General features: G+C 34.9%; 1 protein-coding gene across 5 annotated transcripts in view; it reads left to right on the plus strand.

The window, feature by feature from the left end:
• Window positions 1-21,765, plus strand: part of CCDC91 (coiled-coil domain containing 91) — a 355,118-nt gene that overhangs the window by 43,347 nt on the left and 290,006 nt on the right. The window contains exon 3 of one of the 5 annotated variants that reach the window (XM_030322073.1): window positions 7,522-7,582. The exons of the other annotated variants lie outside the window; for them this stretch is intronic. The gene's annotated coding sequence lies outside the window, so the exon portion shown is untranslated. The remainder of the gene's footprint in view (window positions 1-7,521; window positions 7,583-21,765) is intronic. 5 annotated transcript variants of the gene reach the window in all.

Below are 21,765 nucleotides of genomic sequence, written 5' to 3' on the forward strand. Positions count from 1 at the left end.
ATTCCCTAATAGAGAATAGAGTATAGTTGCAGGGTTTTCTTGCTCATTTTCTGAAATGAGTCTAATCTGATCTTTCTCCAGATCTGTATTCTTTCTGACTAGGTGACAATCCCAGTGCTCTCTATCCTTGGCATTATTCTCCTTTTCACTGTATTGAAACTATAGTTTATAAGATAGCTGCAGTTGCCCTTGGAGGTCTCTAATGCTTTGGCTTTTTAGGATTCATGCATGTGGTAACAAATACCACCAGTAACATCATCTCTAAAGGATGAGGACTATAGATATGTACAATTTAAAATTATTTCTTTTGGAAACTCATCTATTTTTCCATTCTTTCTTTATTTCTTCTGGAAATTATATGTGTTCTTCAAGGTTATGCAAGCTTTGACAAGCTGTGCTTTGCCAGCCTATCCAAGGGAAAAGTCAGCACCTTATATAGAGCCAAAGTAGAGGAGAAAAATCCCCAATTTTTATGTCATTGTGTCGGGAAATGGAAAACATAGTGGGTATGTGTGCAGATATATGTAAACTTGTAGCTCTGCATGCTGTTGGGTCTATATTGTGTTTTTTTATGTCTTATAGGGACAATATGATACAGGCCATGGTAAAAAAAGGGTTTTTTTTATTCATTTTTTTTTTTTTCAACGTTTATTTATTTTTGGGACAGAGAGAGACGGAGCATGAACGGGGGAGGGGCCGAGAGAGGGAGACACAGAATCCGAAACAGCTCCAGGCTCTGAGCCATCAGCCCAGAGCCCGACGCGGGGCTCGAACTCACGGACCGCGAGACCGTGACCTGGCTGAAGTCGGACGCCCAACCGACTGCGCCACCCAGGCGCCCCTTTATTCACTTTTTAAAATAGGTGGATGTTGGGGTACCTCGGTGGCTCAGTCAATTAAGCATCTGACTCGGCTCAGGTCATGATCTCGTGTTTTGATTTGTGAGTTCGAGCTCCACCCTTGGCTCTCTGCTGTCAGCACAGGGTCCACTTAGGATTCTCCGTCTCCCTCCCTCTCTGCCCCTCCCTGGCTCGCATGCTCTCTGTCTCAAAAAAATAAATACTAAAATAGGTAGATGTTTTTGTGATGCTGACTGTCAAGATAAAATTTCTATTTTTAGTTAATGTATCTGGTATCTATATGATATTTATATACATAAATGAAATGTTTATGTAGCCTTTGCATTTTACCCTAGACTTTGTTGTGTGCTAGCTTGTGTTTGACTCTGGTTTCATTTGGCCTCCTTTTTCTGAGACTTTACCTATTAAATGTACACAGCTTACCTTCTCGTGTTCCAGTGCAACTTTATGTTACTCATCTACTTTTTTCTTTTGCTTGTGTCCTGGACAAGATTTCTCCCTCTATATTTATTCTTTCCTCCTTTGAAAGTCACCTCTTTGGTATACCATTTCACTAGGGTATTATTATACAATTTGATAAATTGAGTAATCCTCATGTATTAATGATACTGCTACTGATAGTAGGGAGTTTTGGTATTTATTTATTTATTTATTTATTTTTTTATATGAAATTTATTGACAAATTGGTTTCCATACAACACCCAGTGCTCTTCCCAAAAGGTGCCCTCCTCAATACCCATCACCCACCGTTCCCTCCTCCCACCCCCCATCAACCCTCAGTTTGTTCTCAGTTTTAACAGTCTCTTATGCTTTGGCTCTCTCCCACTCTAACGTCCTTTTTTTTTTTTTTTTTTCCCTTCCCCTCCCCCATGGGTTCCTGTTAAGTTTCTCAGGATCCACATAAGAGTGAAACCATATGGTATCTGTCTTTCTCTGTATGGCTTATTTCACTTAGCATCACACTCTCCAGTTCCATCCACGTTGCTACAAAAGGCCATAGGGAGTTTTGGTATTTAAATTGATAATTACAGTAGGTTATTAATATTATAATGTTAAGCACTTTGAGTGAGAGTTCATTTTCTTTTATTTAATTTTAAGAGTTTTTAGGCTTTATTTTTTCTTGCATTTATTGCTGTTTTCTTTTTTTTTATATGAAATTTATTGTCAAATTGGTTTCTCTACAACACCCAGTGTTCATCCCACTAGGTGCCCTCCTCAATGCCCATCACCCACTTTCCCCTCCCTCCCGCCCCCCATCCACCCTCAGTTTATTCTCAGTTTTTAAGAGTCTCTTATGGTTTGGTTCCCTTCTCTAACTTTTTTTTTCCTTTCCTTCCCCTCCCCCATGGTCTTCTGTTAAGTTTCTCAGGGTCCACATAAGAGTGAAAATATGGTATCTGTCTTTCTCTGTGTGACTTATTTCACTTAGCATAACACTCTCCAGTTCCATCCACATTGCTACAAAGGCCATATTCATTCTTTCTCATTGCCATGTAGTATTCCATTGTGTATAAACCACAATTTCTTTATTCTTTCATCAGTTGATGGACATTTAGGCTCTTTCCATAATTTGGCTATTGTTGAAAGTGCTGCTGTAAACATTGGGTACAAGTTTCTGGGTTTTTTTTAGATTCTTACCATGAGGAAAAGATATGTCTTTTTAAAACAAGTTAAGTAGTCTCTTAAAACCATCAGGTTCTTGGAGAAAATTTTTTTCTTGAAACTCAGGCCAGCAGAGGTATGTCTGTATTGTTTCCTTGGTATCTACAAGTCAGGTATTTTCATGGATGTTCTGCTCGTCCCAAAAAGAGAGCCTAAAGCTGAGTTTTTCACTTGGGGAGTGCTTAAATGCTCCACAAATCAGTGACCAGATTTGTTTCATTTTGTGCCCATGTGGTTTCTGTGGGTAGTTTGTTGTTTTAAAAACTTTCAAAGAAGAGCATTTTTTTTTTCCTGGCAATCATGTGTATTCCATGTAAGTATTTTTCATTATTAATAATCTTGAGAAGAACCAACTCCAGGTCATAATACATTTGGCTAAAATCATAAGGTTTTATCCAGTCATCCCATATGATTTGTGTCTGGTTTGCCAAAATCCATTAATTTGAAATTCCCAAAGGGCAGAGTAATGGTTTCCTCTCCTGTTTCTGTCACCAACCTGATTTTGTAAATTATTTCTATCAACTTTGTGTAAATTAATAGTCTTTAAGAGAAGTTCATGAGATATATAGATTTAATTTCTTCTAGGCCTATAGGCTGGTTTTACTTTGGGGTGTTTCCACCCCTTCTTTCATACTCTATATAGAAATTTCCCTTTCTGTTTATGACTTGAATTCCAGCTTTCTTATTGTGTTTTGCTTTTCATCTTCTTCCTCATTTAGGCTTAGTGGTTAGAAATCTTGTCTTTAATTGAATTTCAAAGTGGTTGAGTTTTTGTCATTTTCCGTTCTCCTGTCCAGCAGTGAGGGTTTGCTTCTGTAGGTATGCTGCAACCTTTTAATAATGAATTTGGTTTTAAAGCGAAATTGAATTAAATTCTTGAGTTATTTCAGAAAGTTGTAACATCATGCTATTATATTTCTGGCCACAGTGAGGGTTTTCATGAAAATGAAGTTTTGCAGTGAAGTTTTTCAAAGTGAAGCTTTTGTGTCTCAGCTTATAGGCATGAAAGGTGTCTTTAGGATTTGGCTAGCCCAGAATTACAATGTTAAATAGTCCACATAAATTTTTTAGTTATTAAGTGAATACTATTTATAATTAGGAAGTAAACAGAAAGAAAACCTGAAGAACCCCTTCTCTGAATTTTCTGATTTAACAGAGGACGAAACTGAAATCTAGATAGATTCCGTGACTGAGATAATCTGCAAATTAATGGAAGCATTAGGTCTAAGCACCTAGAGCCCTGACCCCACATCCAGTGCTCTTTCCACTCCCTTGGAATCTCTTACTATCTTATCCCTAATAAAATAACAATTTAGTGTAAAATGTGATAACATTCTGGTTTTAAAATACTCTAATACATTTTATTTTTGTGATATAAGTTTGAGTGATGAAAGCTTACAAATTCATACCACATTTTCTCTTGTCCTATAAAAACAGTATTGTCTTTGAGGTTATCATTTGGTTTAAGCCTATTCTTCATTGTATTAAAGTAATTTTTAAAATTTTCCAAAGCTATGAAAACATGCAAATAAGAACTTCCTATTTAGCATTTATTGATAGCCTATTTAGCATTATTTCTTTCCTGTCTTTCTAACTGAACCTATTTTCTTCAGGCATCTAACCCTTCTTCACATGAGTCAGAAAAAGGGGTCTTCTTTCCTCGATCCAGGATTGAGAGTCTAAGTGAAACATGGAAATTCCCTTTCTTTGCTAGTGACAGGTTCAAAGATGGGCAGATCACAATCTCAGAAATATCTTGATCACTTTGTTTCCAGCCTGTTGGTAAAGCTCCACACAGGCACTCAGCCAGGGGAGTTTACAGAGAGTTCCTGAAGCTTTGACTTGTAGTGCTTAGAGCCTGCTGTATCTGTGTGCTTCCTCTTATATTTGACAATCGTTATACATTTCCTTATTGTTTAAGCTCGTTTGCTTTTGGAATTTCTGTTACTTCTGGATAAAAAGTATGCTATCTGATGCATCTCCTAATACTTTATTTTACACTGTGAAGATGATTCAGTAAGAGATTTTGGCTACTAAATTGATGTGAATTCAAGGAATAGGGGAGACTTTCAATAGATTTGAAACTAGAAGAATCTCTGAAGAGATTTGTGACTGAGAGAATTATAAAATCAGGGCTCTGTAGGCATCATAACCCATTGTGGTTTACCTTTCATCTTTTAGCTCCACTGAACTTTTCCTTTTAAACCACTCACTCCCTAAATCCAGTAGTTTCTGTTCATTCCTTATATTCTTTGACCTCTATTATGCCTGTTTCTATTCTTGTACAGTTTTTCCTTATTATTTCTAGGGCATCATTCTTTCTTTGTATATTCATGATCATCTCTTTTAAATTTCTTTTACTAACTTACTTTATTCGACCTATCCCTTGAGTAGTAATGGTTTTCTATGTTGTTGTTGTTGTTTTTGGCCTAATTAAAAAAAAAACCCTTTTATTGTTTAGAATAATTTTAGATTTATAAAAAATTGTGAACTCAGTACAGAGAGTTCTTATATACCCCACTCACAGTTTTTCCTATTATCGATATATTGTATGGTACATTTGTTAAAATTAATGAACCAATGTTTATACACAATTACTAATTAAAGTACATGACTTTTTTCAGATTTCCATAGTTTTATCTACCTTCTTTTCTCTATTCCAGATTCCCATAAAGCAGGATATCGTATTACATTTAGTTGTTATGTATACTTAGGTTCTTCTTGGCTGTGATGATTTTTTAAACTTAACTTGCTTTTGATGACCTTGACAGTTTTGAGTAGTACTGGTCTGGTGTTTTATACATTGCCCTTCAATCACTTGAGGTTGGTCTGATGTTTTACTCACATTTGGAATGAAGTTATAGGTTTTTGGGAGGATACCATGTATGTAAAATGTCATTTGATCATGTCATATCAAGGGTACATACTATCAACGTGACTTAATCATTGCTAATGTTGACTTGAATCATTTGGCTGAGATGGTTTTTGTCAGGCTTCTCTGCTTCATTTCTTCTTTCCCCTCCTTTCCATATGTATTCTTTGGAATGAAGTCGGTGTGTTCAGGCCATACTTAAGGAGTGGGGAGTTCCTCCTTCTTGAAGATAGAGTATCTGTATAAATTAATTGGAATTTTTCTGCATGGAAAATTTTTCCTTCCTTCCTTCCTTCTTCCTTCCTTCCTTCCTTCCTTCCTCCCCCTCCCTCCCTCCCTCCCTCCCTCCCTCCCTCCCTTCCCTCCCTCCTTCCCTCCCTCCCTCCCTCCCTCCCTCCTTCCTTTTGTCATTTATATCAATATGGACTTGTGGATATTTATTTCTACTTTATTTGGCCTAATTTTTTAATTACTGTATTTATATTGATGCTTTCTAAATATGTTTATCTTGGCAATTCTCACTTCTGTTTTAGAAAGAGCTCTTTCTAGTTAACTCCCTATTGGACTGTATTCCACTGGCTTTTGTTTTTGTTTTTGTTTTTGTTTTTGTTTTTGTTTTGAAACTTTAAATGTGACCATATTGCCTAGACTCATACTAATCATTTTATACCTCATCTTTTTCATTTTATGCCTCATTGTCCTACCTAAACTTTCTTTTCTACCTGCTTTCTCAAGCTAGAAACCAGTGGAATCTTTTAGTTTTCCTTTCCCTTTTACAACCCCCATTAGTAGCTCTTATTTGGATTATATTTATGTCTTTCATTTCCCTAAAACTAACCTATTACTTCCACCCCTTAATCCACATTGCTTCATAGACCTTCTTCTAAAATACATGTCACTTATTCAGAATACTTACATCCCTTCTCAGAATCCTTCAGTGAGTTCTGTCTCTTGACTCTAATTTAACTCTGATTTTAGGCAAATTACTTGGTCTTTCTCTCAACAAAGCCTAAGTTTTCTTTTTTAGAAAGTGTAGATAGATAATGATAGACATCTTCTGAGGATTAAAAGTGGTAGCATATCTAAAGAGTTTAGGTACGTGTCTGATACAAAGTAGTACACTGTACAAGATAGTTATTTTTATTGTTTTATGGCTCCAACTCCTTAGAATGACCTTTCACAATTTGGCTCCTACCTACTTATCCCAGCTTCATTTGTAGATATTCTTCTGCCATGGGCACCTTGTCATTCAACAGTTTCATATTACTCATATTTTGGGTTTGCCATACTATGTGCTTTTTATACCTGTCCTTTCTCACATGTTCCTTTGTCAGAAGTGTTTTTATCTTTCTTGACTAACAGGAAAAAGTGGCTTTTGCATATCTCAATATTCAACTTAAATATTCCCACCATGCAGAGTTAATCATCACCTTTTCCTATTCCTGTCACTATACCATGTGTATAGATATCTAACGTATACTATATATATGTTTGCAAGTTTGTCTTTGTTAAATTGTGACCTCCAAGGGGAAAGGAGTAAACTTAATTTGTCATTACATTGCCAGCATTTAATATCACTCAGTTAAATTTGTTACATAGACTGCCTTGCAAGTGCTGAAATCATGTCTAAGTATCCTTTACTAATGGTCAGCAGGCTTCTACTTGAACCCACCCTGTAGTGGCACATTTATAATTGGAGAGGTGGTGATTACTTTTAGCCGGGTCTAAATTTTAGAATTTTAATTTTATGTAGATTTTAAATCTCTTTGCTTTTGGCTTTCATTTGTCTGTTCTCTGGAGCCATCATTAGTCTGCGCATTCAGCATTGTGCAAATATTTGAGCACCAAATATGTTTTAAGTACGTTTCAAAAATCTCTTGGTTAGAAATGAAATAAACCTGAAACACTCCAGCCTAAGAAAAACAAGTTTGACATTGATATTCTCCAGACTTTTTTGATTATTTACCTCTATCAGGTATCAGGTATACGTCCAATATTGGTGTGTTTATCTACTCATTGTGTGTGTGTATGCATGTGTGTATGACTATAGTCATACGTACATTATAAAACAGACACAAATATAGTACTTTGCCAAAGATAATATAAAATACGTGTATTTTATTTTAGATGGAGTATTTCTTACATTCTGATGGATCATCTTGCTTGTCTCCTGCTCCTCCTCAGGGTGGTATGTGCACACCATCTTAAAGACGTCTGATCTACGTAATCAGACTCTGTTATGGGTAGGGTTGGAGCTGGTCTTTGGGATGACTGAAAAGATTCATATGCCTTCAGGAGATTTGCTTTGTTTTTCTTCTTAATTGCTTCACTCTTTCAGACCAGCTTCTCTCTGGGGCTAGGGCCATGGTTGCTAGTTTTGGGCTTGAGCCTTTACAGCTTTCATTTGTTTATTGAACAGATTCCGAATGGAGAATGTAGTCTGTGCCAGGCACTATTCAAGGTATTGAAGATACAGCAATGAGTATTAAAAAGAAGTATATTTAAGTGATAAGTGCTATGTAGAGAATTAAAGTAAGATGATGTGACAGTGATTAAGTGACTGCTTAAGAAAGCCTTTGTCCAGAGGGAATGTTAAAGCTGAGATCTGAATCAAAACAAATAACTAGCTCTGTAAATATCATGAAGAAGAGCATTCCAGGGAATAGCTTAGGCAAAATTTTTAAAGTGGGACTGAACGTGCATGCTGAGGAAGTAAGATAAGGTGGTGGAGTTCATAACTTAGTAGATAAAGAGAGTTTTGTGAACAGAAAGGGAAGGGACTTTCTCCCTTCTATATCTAGTTGGAAACATCCCAAGGAAAGATTGATTGATTGAGCTATAGTTTCCTATCCTTAGGACTAATTATTAATTGTGTTATTTTATTTAGTTCAGTTTGAGCAAATTGCCCACCGTTATGGCTAGGAGAAGCTTGGAGGGAAGGGTGTTGGGTTGGCAAAATTAAGAGATGCCACTTACTATGTGCCTTATAGTACAAGGGGTTTTCATTTTGTTATCTAAGAGTTCTGTTTTAATACATTTGAAGATAGCTATTGTTTCTTTGTTGACTTTTTATGAAGGCTAAACTTTTGTAGTTTTTTTCAATATCTCTTCATTCTTCTCTGAAATAAGTCTTTAACAACATGTATTATTTCAACAGTACATGGTAGTGGTGAGGGTGAAAGGTGGAAAGAGAAAATGAAAGTCTCAGTTCATTCTTCGAATATATCCATTCTACTCCCTGAACAGCCATTCATGTGTAAAGGATACATGTAATGTGATGATTCTCTGTACTTTATTTTCTAAGACAGGGAAATTGACCAGTGTATTTTAGGAAGCATTTTTTAAGTTAAAACAAAAAGAGTTTTCAGATGTCTCTGCGTAACGGAGAAAACTTTAACTCATATTGTTTCATCTTCCAAATATTTTGAGTGATAGTTTTGCCTATTGTTTTTTGGTAGTATTAAAAACTTTGATCCAATATGACGGTTGCAGCTGCATGGTTTGCATTTTGAATAGTGGTGGGGGACATAATATTGATTCATTGGTGGTATTTACCATTATGGGAAAAACTGGATACCAGATTTTGATGTTTCTGAAATGTGGAGTTTGTAGCATATCAGCACTATGTGATGTTTTGTAACAATCTTAATTTTTTTTATTTTATTTATTTATTTTAAGAGAGACAGAGAGAGCATGAGTGGGAGAGGGGAAGAGAGAGGGAGAGAGGGAGAATCCCAAGCAGGCTTCACGTGGTTGGTGCATAGAGTCCTATGTAGGGCTCAAACTCATGAAACTGTGAAATTATGACCTGAGCTGAAATCAAGAATCTGTCTCTTACCTGACTGAGCCACCCAGGCACCCAACAAGCTTAATTTTTGAAGTCACATGGAATAGGTGTCTATAAGGAAGCAGGAGAGTCTAATTTCTATAAATTAATATGATGTATGTTTTTTTTTTTTAACGTTTATTTATTTTTGAGACAGAGAGAGACAGAGCATGAACGGGGGAGGGTCACAGAGAGAGGGAGACACAGAATCTGAAACAGGCTCCAGGCTCTGAGCTGTCAGCACAGAGCCCGACGCGGGCTCGAACCCACGGACCGTGAGATCATGACCTGAGCCGAAGTTGGACGCTTAACCGACCAAGCCACCCAGGCGCCCCTGATGTATACTTTTGATAAACTGTACAATAATTGTATTTGATACCATGTTCTTTTTAAGAAATCATGTTATTATTTATTCAATTTATAGTGCTTGAGCTAAGTTAGGTTTGATTTCTAACCTAGAAAGAACTCTTACGTTAGAGTTCCAAGGTGAGCCTCGTATATTTGAGTATATTTTTTTTTTTTTAATTTATTTACTTTATTTTAGAGAGAACATGAGTGCTCATGAGAGCAGGGGAGAGGGTCAGAGCAAGAGAGAAAAATTTCAAGCAGGCTCCATGCTCAGCATAGAGCCTGATGTGGGGCTCGATCCCATGACCCTGGGATCAAGAGTCAGACACTCAACTGACTAAGCCACTTAAGTGGCTAAGTACTTAAGTACTTAATTAAGTACTAAGTACTTAATTTAGATATTGAAATGCTATATATGGATTTTAGAAGCTTTAAGAAATTCCCTAAAAATAGAGATCTATGGTAATTAATTGGCTTTACTACTACTACTACTACTACTACAGAATTTTAGCAATGCCTTTCTGTATTGTAAGTTTGGGTTTTGAATAGTGGGTTGTGAGAAATAAATTGGAAATCTTGTCTCTGTGGGTTGGAATCTGGTGTGGCTTCAAATGACAAACAAAATATTTTAGCATGTACATGCCAGGTAAAATTTCAAATGGATTTTCCATAGGGTACAAACTTTTGAAGCCAAATAATATAAAGGGATTTTACTTACGGGCAGACTCCTGTTGAATTACATTGGTTTTGTTAATTTATGGTGGGGAAATCAATAGCTGATGAAGCAAACAACTAAAGAAATATCTTGTACAGTTTGTTTCTGTCCACTTATGACACGTTGTTTGGGGAGGAGTTCTGAGGTGACGTGTAAGACTTGGTATCCTAAAAGTCTGGTGGGTTTTTTCTTTATATTTTTAAAATGACAGGTGTATTTCAAGATCTAGAATATCTTGTTTTGCTTCAAGGAATTGTCCTAGAAGAATTGAAATTAGTTTCACATTTATAATTATACTTAAATGAAGATATATATGTTTTCTTCTTTTCTTCTAATTTATTTGAGAATTTTAGGAAAGGAATATTGTGCTGCTAGTAGAGTGGCCGGTGTACAAGGGTCTAGGTGAATTTATTGTCTTTCAGCTTGCATTATTCTTATTTATATGAGTGGCTGGAGATGTCACATGTAATTTGAGGTCTACATCTGGTTTTATGTTGAGTGAATCTGATTTAGGCTCGGCTATCTTCAATGGTGATTTTCCCAGCTGTAAATTAGGAATTTGGCATAGAAAACTGTGTGGTTTTGTGTAAGTAGAATTCAGATTGTGATGTTTTCTGTCACTTCATAATTCTAGTTTTAGAGTTTCGGTTTTTAAAGCAGAATAATTCACTCCAGAAAAGTCTAAAATCTGATTACTCATATAGCCAGGAACATTGATGGTCAATGGTTTGAGTCAAACTGAGTATCTTTTATTAGAAATATGGTGAATAGTTTTACTCATCCACTCAGAATTGTAGCCATGAACTTTATTTTGTTTTCTTGATTTCAAGTTTTTATTTAAATTCTAATTAGTTAACATATATGGTAAAATTGGTTTCAGGTGTAGTGTTTAGTGATTCATCACTTCGTGTAACACGCAGTACTTTTCTATCTTCTAAAGACTACAGGAAACCCTTTGTATTTGCATTCTCAAATGTCTTGGAAGCAGAGATACTACGGGATTTTTCCTTCACTGGTAATAAAAAGGGAGGAGTAGGGGATAAATGTGCAGCATGAACCACTCGTTGCTGTTTGCCTTTCCTTAAAAAAAAAAAAAATTCACCTTTCAAATTAGTGGTCTGAAGTGGACAGGGTTTCAATTGGAATATGGCAGGTACCACAAAGTCTTTCCTTGTAGTTATTACCTACTTGTGCAGTGCCATCTATTTGATTATAAATGCCTTGAGGATTGAGTTTACTATATATTCATCTTTGTATTCTGTTACACTTAGCTGCTCACATAATTTACACAGATAAGTGTAGTGGGCAGTTGAGTTAAATTGGATTGGCTTGAATTGGAGGGAATGAGGATTAGGCAGATGGGAAAACAGGGCTAGTCTGAGGGAAGTTAAAAGTGTTTTAGTCCTTCTAGATATCTTGTTTTAGTTTAAGTAATCAAGATGGTGATGTTTTATTTACCTTTAAAACCGTTATAGTTGACGAGTCAGAAATTGTAGCGTATCCTTCTCTGTTACCAGCTGGCAATTTACCTTTCAATAAGCCGTTCTGGTTAATAATTCTGGTGGCTAAAAAATACCATTACATATATTGTTTCAGAGGATAATTCTCATGAATTAATTTCTAGACTAACTTCTTCAGTCTTTTTCTGCTCCCCACCTCCCCATTTAAAAAACGAATGTGGAATTTACATATATTGTGAAATGTACAGATGGGGGGTGTAGAATTCATTGTGTTTGACATATATATAACTGTGTACTATATACTCCAATCAAGATAGGAAATATTTCCATTTCCCAGAAAGTTCTTTCGTTGACCTTATGCTCTCTCTATAGACCATTTTACCCCATCCTCTGATCCACTCTTCTGATTTCTTTTTCATAGGTTAGTTTTACCTGTTATTGAACTTCATATAAATGGAATTACACAGTATGTACTCTTGGTGACTGGCTTGTCACCCAACATGTTTTTGATTTTTTTTTTTTATTATTAAGTCTGTTGCTTTAGTCTGACACATAAGATAAATTTACTGTCTTCACCATTTTAAAGTATACAGTTCAGTGGCATTAAGTGTAATCACGTGGTGTTATCATCACCACCATCCGTCCACAGATCTGTTTGCATCTTGCAAAACTGAAACTTCATCCTTATTTCTTAATTAAAAAAAAAAAAAAAAACAACGTTTTCTAAAAAGAACATAGGGAAAAAAGAAAAAAAGCATAGGGGTGCCTGGGTGGCTCAGTTGGTTAAGTGGCCAACTTCGGCTCAGGTCATGATCACAGGGCTTGAAGGCTCCTGAGTTTGAGCCCTGTATCGCTCTGTGCTGACAGCTCAGAGCCTGGAGCCTGCTTCAGATTGTTGTCTCCCTCTCTCTCTGCCCCTCCCTGCTTGCACTCTGTCTCTGTCTTTTTCTCAAAAATAAATAAATATTTAAAGAACAAAAAGAGCTTATATTACAATCTCCTTTATCCAACGATTGGATATTGCTTATAAAATTTTTGGCTAGAGTGGTTAGTCATAAAAATGTTATGTATATACCTTAAAACATAGTATATATTTATAACCCAGTGTTTTGATATTAAGCCCACATCTTTTCTATGAACATAGGTCTCCTGATTGAAATTAATCATGGCCTTTCTTAAATCACATCTATCACCATTATCTTCAATATCTAGTTTCATTTTCCTTTTAGGTATGATGAGACAGTTGAAAAATAGTCCCAGTGGTTACTGTTCTAAATTTTCTAGTCTTACTTCTTGAAAATATTTTTTAAAAAGCAACTAGACTTTATCAAATTGTTATGAAATGTTCAACTTACTCAGGGAAATGATGACTTCCAGGTCTTATAGATTTTAAAATATTTAATCATATAATTATATTAGCAAATAAATTGGATTAAATATGTTTAGAGCAAAACAACTGATTCTTACTAGTGTATAGTCAACTCATGGGAGGATAGGTATAGGGTCATGTCTTAGTAGCCTTGACACTTTCCTTCACACAGTAAGAATCAAAAGCATTGGGGCATATATGTTTCTTTCATGATTAATTTATGAGTTATTTAATGGAAGACAAAGAAATTTGTACTGTAGATACTAAGTTGATAATTTAAAAGTCTCTAAAAGTTTCATTATTATACTATAAACAGGTAGTCTGCTGTCTTCTCTATTGTCATAGTGAGTTTATTTGTACATAAAATTAAATTGTAGTTTTGGTTTGTTGTCTGTCGTTCAGCACAGAACTCCCAAAACTTAGTTGCTTAAACAACTATTTTATTTTGCTCACAATTTTGTGGGTCGGGAATTTGGGAAGGATTTTGATGGCTGTGTACTGTTGTGTCCTCTAGCACTGAGGCTGCCATTTCTGGAAGAGTGGGAGATTCATTAGGTGTTTTTCTCTTGATGTGGTCTCTCCACATGGCTATTTTGGGTTACTTTACAACATAGTAGTCTTAGGATAGTAAAATTTCTTCTGTGGAGAAGCATCATCCAGAGCAAGTTTTCCAAAGTACAGGAAGTGAAAGCCATCAATTTCTTAAGGTCTAAGCCTAGAAAATGGTACAGTGTCATTTCTGTCACATACTAGTAGTCAAAGCCATCATGGACCTCATTCAAGGCATGCCATAGATTGGCCATTTTAAATCTGATACAGGCTTAAATGGTGTATACAATTGATGACATTTTTATTTTTAAAGGCCTGAGAATATTTCTGGTGGATGTCAGCATTGAAGTCTGTGGAAGAACACATGGGTCTATATTTAACTGATTCAAATTATAAATGAATATGAAACATCTGGAGAGAGTAAAACTGATGAAGGGTAGAATGCTGGCAGCAACATCATTATAGTAATGGCTAATTTATCAGTTCTAATTTATCAGTTAAGTTCTAATTTATCAGTTCAGCTCCTGTTCTACCGTTCAGTTTGAGTTATAGTGCTTCATAGCATTAAAAAAAAAGAAAAGGAGGAAAACAAAGTACAGTAACATATGAATTTGAGTTTTAATCTTTTGGCAGGATGCAAATCCCATTTGGTGTCCTGGTAAAAGACATTTTAGACAACAGTGTGAGTTGGTTTTAAGTGGACTAGGTCATTTTAAAATAAATTTAATGGTTGCAAGTAACTGTTTTCTTCTTTGTTACTAATGTTAGAAGTAGTGTCATTTATGTACATATGTTGGTAAAATTTACTATTGATTTTAAATATAGTATCCTTTATCATCTCTAATGATAAAGGAAAATCAGATCTTCTGAGTATCATTTCATTTCAGTGACACACTATGGTCTTTTTTGATGATCAATGAAGACTCAGGGAAGAATATCTAAAATGGTCATTAGAAATAATTTATTTCATTAGGCTTTGTTGTACTTTGCTCTTCGAAATAATACACTTTTATTAAGATCAAATAAACATTTGAGCATGTGTAATGTTTTGTTAGATCTGAGAATATCTAGAGTTAGTTGATTTACTCTGTCAAATGAATGTAATTAATAATGTTGTTGAATTATTTTTTGAATAAAGCAGGAATGGAAATACTCTTCCTTTCCTTGTGATTGTTTGGTGCTGGCACCTGTTTTCCTGATGGTGTCAAGAAGAATTACTTTCAGATGTTAAATCCACTATAATTTTAAGAGATCCTTCTCATTAGGCAGAGTGGTATTTCCATTGACTTTTAAAACATTGTTATTAGTTATGACTCATTAAATTTCTTATGTACTTTTATTGTTACATAATTCATAGAAATTAATATTTTTTGTAGTCATTAACTTATTTCCCTTATTTTATATAAATATATATTAGGTAGAGGCAGTTTTCTGTGGAAGAGTGTTTCTGTTTGGTTGTATTCTTTTATATAATATAGATACCATGAGTGACAGTATAAAATTACATTTATAAGCTTAATGTCACTGTGTGTTTGTATGTATTTTAATTTGGGTAATTTCTTTTGATTTATTTTGAAGTTTACTGATTTTTTTCTCCTTATTCTGTAGAGTCATGATAAGCCCAAAACGAATTTCCCGCTCTGATAGTGTGTTTTTAATCATCAGCATTTACAATTTCCTTTTTTTTTTTTTTTTTGGTAGTTTCCATCTGTCTGTTGATATCCATTTACATATGTTTTCTAACTTTGCATTATATTCTTATATTATGCACAGTTGCTTTTTTTTTTTTAAGTTCTTGTCATCTGGATCATTTCTTGGTCTAGCTTTGTTGATTTATTTGTCTCTTGAGTCATTTATTTCTTCCTTTCTCCTTCCTTTCCTTGTTTGTCTTATAATTGTTGTCACCCTCTATAAAGAAGAGTGACATAAATTGTATTTATACCATAAATTGGACATACCTCTTTTTCTTCAGGTCATTGATGTTAGGGTTTCTAAAATATACTAAATTAATGCATTATGAAACTAAGGCAGATATGTAATAAATTGACAAACTAATTCAAAGGAAAATGCATTGTAAGCCAAAACATTTTAAATGCTTTTAAAAAAAAATGTTCATTTATTTTTGGGAGAGAACAAATGGGGAGGGGCAGAGAGAGGGGGATGGAAGATCCGAAGCCGGTTCTGCGCTGACAGGCTGAAAGCAGGGATCCCATTGTGGGGCTTGAACTCAAGATCCACAAGATCCATGACCTGAGCTGAAATCAAATGCTCAGCCAACTGAGCCAGCCAGGTGCCCCTCGAAACATTTTAAAAGAGAAATATTTAAGTTTCATTTTTACATACTTTTTGAACGTACGTATGTATAAGTAAAAGAAAACCTTTTTATTTTAAAATAACTATAGATTTATAAGAATTTGCAAAGATAATACAGAGAAGTCCTGCTTATTACTTACCTTCCAGTTTCCCAAGTGGTTTCATTTCGTGTAACTACAGTACAATATCACAACCAGGAAACTGATATTGATAACAATTGTGTGTATAGTTTTGTGTCATTTTATTGCATCTGTACATTTGTGTAACCATTACTAAATCAAAATACAGAACTGTTCCATCATCAATAAGATCTCCTTTGTACTACCCTTTTATAGTCACTCCTACTCCCTCCCTCTCCATCATTCTTTAACTTCTAGAAACCACTCATTTGTTCTCCATATTTACAACTTTGTCATTCTGAGATTGTTATATAAATGGAATTAACAGTATGTGACCTTTTGAGATTGGCTTTTTTTTTCACTCAGTATAATGCCTTTGACATCCATTCAACTCATTGCGTGTTTTGATAGTTTTTTTTTTTCCTTTTTCTTTTTTTTTTTCCTTTTTAATGCTGACTAATACTTCAGTGGTGTGGATGTGGCACAGTTTGTTATTATTTTAGGACATTTTGGTTGTTTCCAGTTTTTGGCCATTAAAAATAAAGCTATGAACAATTACGTACAGATATTTGTGTGGATGTTAAGTTTTCCTTTTTCTGAGAAAATCCCCAGAAGGTCTATTGCTAGATCTTATGGTAAGTATTGTTTAACTTTTAAAGTAACTGACAAATACATTTTTCAGAGTGGCTGTACCATTTTATATTTGCACCATCAGTGTTTGAAAGATTTTTTCTCTACATTTTTGCCATCATTTGGTATTGTCACTGCTTTTAATTTAACCGTTCTAATAGGTGTGTAGTGATATTGCACTGTTTTCTTAATTTACATTACTCTAATAACTAGTGATACTGAATGTCTTATAATTTGCTTAATTGTCATTCTCTGTGTGTATCCTCTTTGGTGAAATGTTTATATTTTATCCATTTATCCATTTTCTAATTGGATTTTGTTTTGTTTTGTTTTGTTTTACCATTGAGTTTTGAGAGTTCTTTATGTGGACTTGAGTCCTTTGTCAGCAGATACGTGGTTTGTAGATATTTTTTCCTAGTCTGTAGCTTTTATTATGGCATTGTATTTCCTTTTCTTTTCTTTTTTTGAAATGATTTCAGACATATGGAAAAGTTACACATAGTCCAAATAATTCCTGTATACTCTTCACCCAGATTTCCCTAATGTTAACATTTTACCACATTAAAAAAAAAAATAATTCTCTCTGTCTCTGTGTCTCTCTCTCTGTATGCATCTGTGTGTGTGTGTGTGTGTGTGTGTGTATACATACACATATAGGCAAAAAATATTTATTATAACAATAGGAAAACAGTCTGAACAATAGAAGTACAAAAATAAAGAACCTCTGGATTTGGTCATGATGGCGTAATACAGATTGGATTACCATCTTACTATATTTTTACTTTTTTAATTTTTAATTACATCCAAGTTAGTTAACATATAGTGCAATAATGATTTCAGGAGTAGATTCCAGTGATTTATCCCTATGTATAACACCCAGTGGTCATCCCAAGTGCCTTCCTTAATTTCCCTTACCTATTTAGCCCAACCCCCCACCCACAACCCCTTCAGTAACCCTCAGTTTGTTCTCTATATTTAAGAGTCTCTTGAGGTGCCTGGGTAGCTCAGTCAGTTAAGCTTCTGACTTTGGCTCAGGTCATGATCTCACAGCTTGTGGGTTTGAGCCCTGTGTCGGGCTCTGTGCTGACAGCTCAGAGCCTGGTACCTGCTTCAGATTCTGTGTCTCCCTCTCTCTCTGCCCCTCCCCTGTTTGTATTCTGTGTCTCTCTCAAAAATAAATAAACATTAGAAAAAAATTAAAAAAGTCTCTTATGTTTTGTCCCCCTTCCTGGTTTTATATCATTTTTGCTTCTCTTCCCATATGTTAATCTGTTTTGTATCTTAAATTCCATACATGGGTGAAGTCATATGATCTTTGTCTTTCTCTGACTAATTTCGCTTAGCATAATACTCTCTAGTTCCATCCACATAGTTGCAAATGGAAGGATTTCATTCTCTTCGATTGTGGAGTAATAGTCCATTGTATGTATATATACCACATCTTCTTTATCCATTCATCCACGATGGACATTTGGGCTCTTTCAATACTTTGGCTATTGTTGATAGTGCTGCTATAAACTTGGGGTGCATGTGCCCCTTCGAAACAGCACACCTTGGATTATCATCTTACTTCAAATGACTATAATACTGGACAAAATAATGAAGCAACTATTTTTAGGCATTCAACAAGAGACAGCACAGGGCTATGGTCCTTCAGAAATAGGAGGCATAGGAAGTTTTCCCTGACCTAAGCAATGGATACCAACTAGGGTAAAGGAAACAGAGGTTAGAATTCCAACTGATGCAGTCGGAATTTGCAGGCAGGGTACTGGAGAGGGAGTTGCATAGAAGTAACTTAAGAAATCTGCATAGGGTTTCCTTTAAATGTTAAAAATCTTAAATACATATGCACCTAATAACAGAGCTTCAAAATACATGAAGGAAAACGTGATTGTGTAGGACAAAAAGACATATTTGCAATGGTAGTTGAAGTTTTTCTCTCTTACTATTTGTTACAAGTAGAGAGAAGAGGTATAAAAAACTTGAACACTTTCACCAATGTGACCTAGGTGACATTTGTAGACTGCTACATTTGTAGACCACTGTACCCAGTAGTTTCAGAATATACATTCTTTTCATATGCACATGGGATTTTTACCATGTCTTTCTTTTGGGTATGTAGTGGAGAGCTTCATGATGGACATTTGGATTGTTATTGTGTACTTTTAACTTTTTTTGTGTTCAGTGGCTATGAAGTAGCAGTAGCATTCCATTGTTTTAACATTTACATTTCCCTGGTGATCTTTGAGGTTGAGAGTCTTATTTATTCAACAGAAATACATTGAGCACCACCTCTATGCCAGTTACTTCTAGGTGCTGGAGATAAATTGGTGACCAAACTGGTAACAATTCTTGTTCTTGTGGAGGTTCTGTTTACCGTGTATGTGGGAGGCAAACAATAATTATAATTCAGTAAATATGTGAAAAAGTGGTGAGTGCTGTGCAAGGAAGGAGGAATCAGGAATGCTGAGGGGAAGGTTTTATCATTTAACATCGGATAGTTTCAGTGGAAATGATACTCGAACCAAGACCTGGGAGGTAAGAAAGGCAAATAGTTGTCTGAGGAAAGAGTATTCTACACTTGATCTTAGCCAAAAGGCCGAGAAGCGATAGGAAAGAGTATTCTAGGTAGAAAGGATAGTCCATGCAGTCTTAAAGCATTAAAAAAAAAAAAGCTGGCTACTTGTATTAATATTATCCAAAATCAACTTAAAAATCATGTTAGGGCTTGGTCATTTTATAATGGTAAAAAGTTAACTTTATAAAGAAAATATAGCATCAAATATACAGCAAAAAATGGGTAGTTATGTAGAGAGAAAGTGGTACTATTATAGTGAAAAATTTTAACTGACCATCGATAAAGGTAAAAAAAAAATCAGCAAGGATGCAGATCTGAATAATACACTTTGTGTACATACATAGAACTTAGTATATTTAAACTAAAAAAGACATATAGTCATGGCTAAATCGAGATTAAAAAGATAATGAGAAATAAAAGCCATGTTAATCAAAAGGAAGAAGTAAAATTGTTTTTGTTCACAGATGATATGATATTATATGTGGAAAACCCTGAAATTACACACACACACACAAATTGTTGGAACTAATAAATGAATTCAGTGAAGCAGCTGGATACAGAGTCAATACACAAAAACCAGTTGCATTTCTATACAGTAACAATGAACAATCTGAAAAGGAAATTAAGAAAACAGTTCAATTTACAGTAGCACCAAAAAAGAATAAGATACTTACTTAGGAGTTAACTAAGGATTGAAGGCTTATATAATTAAAACTATAAAACATTTCTGAAAGAAAGACGACATAAATAAATGGAAAGGCATCCCATGTTCATGGATTGGAAAATTTAAGATTCTTAACATGTCAATACTAATCCTAAATGATGTACAGATTTAATGCAATCTCTATCAAAATCCCACTGATATTTTTTGCACAAATAGATAAACCATCCTAAAATTTATATGGAATCTCAAGGGACGCTGAATAGCCAAAATAAACCTGAAAAATAGAACAAAGCTGGATGACTCACATTTTTTAATTTAAAAACTTACTATAAACTAAGCAATCAAAATAGTGTGGTACTGGATAAAGACAGGTATATAAATCTGTGGAATAGAATAGAAAGCCCAGAAATAAACCTTCCCATATATGGTGAAATGATGTTTGGTAGAGGTACCAAGATCATTTAATGGACAAAAGAGTGTTTTCAACAAGTAGTTCTGGGAAAAGTAGATATCCACATACAACAGAATGAAGTTGGAATCTTTACTAATAGTATATACACAAATTAATTCCTAATGGACCCTTGATCTAGTGTAAGACCTAAAACTAAAAAAAGTTTAAAAAAAGAGGGCAAAACTTTGACATTGGATTTAACAATGGTGTCTTGGATATGACAGTAAGGTGTCTTGCATAAGCAAGAAAAAAAAACAAATTAGACTTGATGAAAATATTTAAAAGTTTGTGCATCAACAGGTATAAACTGTCACCAGTAAAAAGTTAACCTAAAAAATAGGAGGAAATATTGCAAATAAAGGATTAATATCCAGGATATATAGAGGGCTCCTAAAACTCAACAACTGAAAACAAAGCACCAGATTAAAAAATGGGTGAAGGATTTGAATAGACATTTTTGCAAAGAAGGTATGCAAATGAACTTATGAAAAGATAGTCAAAATCATTAATTTGCATTAGGGAAATACAAATCAAAACTATAATGAGTGGCACCTGGGTGGCTCAGTCAGTTAAGTGTCTGACTTCGGCTCAGGTCATGATCTCATAGTCCATGAGTTCGAACCCCGCATCAGGCTCTGTGCCGACAGCTCAGAGCCTGGAGCCTGCTTCGGATTCTGTGTCTCCCTCTCTCTCTATCTGCTCATGCTCTGTCTCTGTCTCTCCCCTGCTCATGCTCTGTCTTTCTCTGTCTCAAAAATAAATAAAAACATTTAAAAAAATTAAAAAAAACCCTATCCAATAGAAGAAATAGTAAGTGTTGATGAGGATATAGAGAAATTGGAACCCTTGTGTGCTGTTACTGGGAATGCAAAATGGCGCAGCTGTTGTGTAAAATGGTACAGTAGTTCCTCAAAAGTAAAACTAGAATTACCATGTGATCCAGCAATTCCACTTCAAGGGAAATACCCAAAAGAATTAAAAGCAGGTTCTTAAACAGGTATTAGTACACCAATGTTAATAGCAGTATTTTTCATGATAGCTAAAACATGGAAACAACCCAAATATCTATTGAGAGGTGAATGGATAAACAAAATGTGGTATACATTAAACTATTATTCAGCCTTAAAAAGGAAGGAATTTCTGTCATGTGCAACAATATGGAAGAACTTTTAAGGACATTGTGCTGTGTGAAATAACCCGTCACAGCAAGGCAAATACTATATTATTCCAATTATGTGAGATACTTAGAGGAGTCATAATCATAGAGACAGAAAGTAGAGGAATGGTTGTCAGGGGTTGGGGAGGAGGGGAATGTGGAGTTATTGTTTAACATGCAGAGTTTCAGTTTT

Source organism: Lynx canadensis, chromosome B4 (assembly GCF_007474595.2).
Source record: "Lynx canadensis isolate LIC74 chromosome B4, mLynCan4.pri.v2, whole genome shotgun sequence".
NCBI lineage: Eukaryota > Metazoa > Chordata > Mammalia > Carnivora > Felidae > Lynx > Lynx canadensis.